The sequence below is a fragment of the Protobothrops mucrosquamatus genome, unplaced genomic scaffold, assembly GCF_001527695.2.
Source record: "Protobothrops mucrosquamatus isolate PMUCROS unplaced genomic scaffold, P.Mucros_1.0 scaffold2209, whole genome shotgun sequence".
In the NCBI taxonomy this organism is placed as follows: domain Eukaryota; kingdom Metazoa; phylum Chordata; class Lepidosauria; order Squamata; family Viperidae; genus Protobothrops; species Protobothrops mucrosquamatus.
The window spans coordinates 321,481-324,752 of NW_015388301.1; positions in this window are offsets into that span (position 1 = coordinate 321,481).

Here is a 3,272-nt window from a genome sequence, read left to right on the forward strand (position 1 = left end):
AAGAGAGTTGCCCCTAGGCACGGCCTTCATGGAGCAGCGCAGCCAAGGACATGCAGCCGGGAAGCGGGGACAAGACTCCGCCCTCGCACCCCATCGCATGCAGATGATGCTGCGGGTTGCGGGCAGAGGGCGTGGCCACCATGATGCTGCTGGGCCACCTGAGCAATCTGCGGTCGGTCATGGAGGCGATGGGTGGCCCTATGGACAGGCAGGGTGAGGGCGGAGGATGGGGGCACGGTGGTTTGGGGGCACTCGGTCTCTAAAAGGTTCACCATCACTGGTATAGGATCTCCTGCTTGAGAGGGAGCTGGACTAGAAGACCTTGAAGATCCCTTCCAGCTCTATTCTGATTCTGATCTCAGTGGCATTTAACAGCAGATTCTCCAATTTTATCTCCACCACAACCTATTTGAAATAAGTTGGGTTCAGAGCAACTGGACATTGTTCTCATACAACCATTTGACCCGGTCACTGAATTAACCTGTTTTCTGGGATTGCAAAATTAGGCTATAACCTAACCAAATCTAACTACCTTGCTTTATTGAGATGGGATGTCAATGTGCAGTCTTGAACTGAACATTAAAGGTTAGAGTTTCTTTTTCTGTGTCATTTGTTGTTCAGTCCCCGAACTTCATTCTAGCATCCATAAACACATAGTCCACCATATCAAAATTGCTTTTGGATTGATCATGCTACTACCGTAGGGGCATCTAAGAAGGGGTCAACCAAGTCAAAATGGTGGCTGCAATTTCATTACATCACACATTTTGATTGTTAAATTTGGAAGTAAAGACACGAATACCTTAAAAGAACGGAAACTAATAAAAACAGGGATGATAAAAATGGTCCCTAAAAAATTGTGTTTCCAAAATATGACTATCCAACCAACGCCTCTAGAACTCCAGTTTTAGGGATGACACTGAGAAAGTTTCTTGACTACAAATGTCCTTGTCGAAAGACAACGTGGGAGAAATGTTCTTGTACAACACATGTGCGTGCCCCAAGACAGCACCCCCAACACATCTCCGTAGACTAAACAGAGGGGAAGAGGCAGAGAAATATGCTAAGTAACCCCCAAAGGGCCACCTGCACAGCTGACACTTAAATCAGCGCTCGTTTTAGCTGTGTCTGCAATTCAAATGAAAAAGTTAACCTACTAGGGACGGTTCTGCTGGTTTGGATTTCAAACTGGGTCTGAGCAGCTGCTAACGCTCGGCTCTTGCATCAGCCCTTTCCCCAGTCGAGCTAGGACAGTGATGGCGAACCTTTTAGAGACTGAGTGCCCAAACTGCAACCCAAAACCCACTTATTTATCGCAAAGTGCCAGGGCCGCATCAGCACTATGGTGCCCTCGGGGGGGGGGCGTGCCCCACTGGGTGGGCGTGGCTGCGGTGGTCACGGCAGACTGAGTGGGCGTGGCCAAGGTGGGCATGGCCACCTGGATGTTGCTCGTGGGGGACACCTGTGGGGGCTGGGCAGGATTGGGGGAGATCCTGGGGGTCTCTGGTGGGTGGGGCGGTGGGCAGGAGGCTCGTCCTGCGGGGTGAGGCAGGGGGTAGGGCGGGGGTGCCATTGCTGCAGGGCAAGGCGAGGCAGGGGCAGCTGCTGCCTGACACCATCAGTCCCCGCACACAGAGGCCAGCGAGCACATGGGGGTGCGCTCTACCACCTTTACTCAAGCTTGCTAGCCAGTAGGGCAATATTGGAAGAAGGATTGCTTGCCTACTATAGAAGAATGGATGCTTAAAGTGTCAAATTTAGCAGAAATGGCTAAGATTTCTGCCTATTTGAAGGATCACTCACAAGAAAGATACATTTCAGTTTGGAGAAGATGGATAGATTATATTCAGAATAAATATGGGACTAAAAAGTTCCATTTAGCTTATGAGTAACTTTTAGAGTATTATTAGTATTAATAGTTTATTATAGTGAAATTTTTATTAGTTTTAATTATATGATATTATTATTACTTTTAGTATTAGTATTGTTTAACAATATGGATATTCTATTGTTTAATAATTAGGATACTACGGTAATTTGTTTATGTTTTAATTATTATTATTATATTTATGTTAAAGGGGAGTTAAAGCACATTATGGACTTGGTTATTTATATAGTTGGTTAATGTTAGTTAGATTATAATTATTATATTTGTAACCCTGTATTCAGCTCTGGGAAGCAAGGGAGGGAGAGGGGGGGTTAGGGTGGGTTGGTTTTGGGGTTTATATTGTAACTTTTATAAAACTTTTCAATTAAAAAAAAAAGGCTTGCTAGCCAGCTGCTTCGCCTTTGTGCTGGGTGGGGCTGCCACTCCGGGCACCAGCGGTGGCCTAATGGACCCCTGCGAGCTGGCAGCAGCGGCGGCAGGTGTGCCCACAGAGAGGGCTCTGAGTGCCGCCTCTGGCACGCGTGCCATAGGTTCGCCATCACTGAGCTAGGAGAAACGCTTATTCTTGCTGGCAGTTACACGTAGCCTTCTTCCAAATAGCATCTGCATTTCTGGGCAACCTGTAGTCACTGAGAGGACAGGTGGCTTTCTAAAAGTCCCCTTAAGATGAGGTGAGCTCTCGTCCTCTCTTGAGTTGCCAGGGCAGCCTCTAAGCCTGGAGCGCTGATAATGAGGCAGTCTGGCATTGACTAGAGATGGAAAGGTTGGGCTGACTTTGGCAAAGGAAAAGGGATGACATATGGCACAGAGAGTCGAAAGAAAAATCAAAGTTCTGCATTGTGGATCGCTAATTTGCCAACTTGGAATAGACTGCCACCACCCTAATGGCCCCAAAGGAGAAGACAAGTGATCAATCATGTTGATGTTTCACAACCTTTGGGTACGTCTAGTTTAACGAAGAGAAGGACGAGGGGGGACATGATAGCAGTCTTCCAATATCTCAGGGGCTGCCCCAAAGAAGAGGGAGTCAAGCTATTCTCCAAAGCGCCTGAAGGCAGGACAAGAAGCAACGGATGGAAACCAGTCAACGAGAGAAGCAACCTAGAACTAAGGAGAAACTTCCTGACAGTGAGAACAATTAACCAGTGGAACAACCTGCCTCCAGAAGCGGTGAATGCTCCAACCCTGGAGGTTTTTAAGAAGAGACTGGACAGCCATTTGTCTGAAATGGTATAGGGTTTCCTGCCTGAGCAGGGGGTTGGACTAGATGACCTCCAAGGTCCCTTCCAACTTTATTATTATTATTATTATTATTATTATTATTATTATTATTATTATTATTATTATTATTATTATTATTATTATTATTATTATTATTATTATT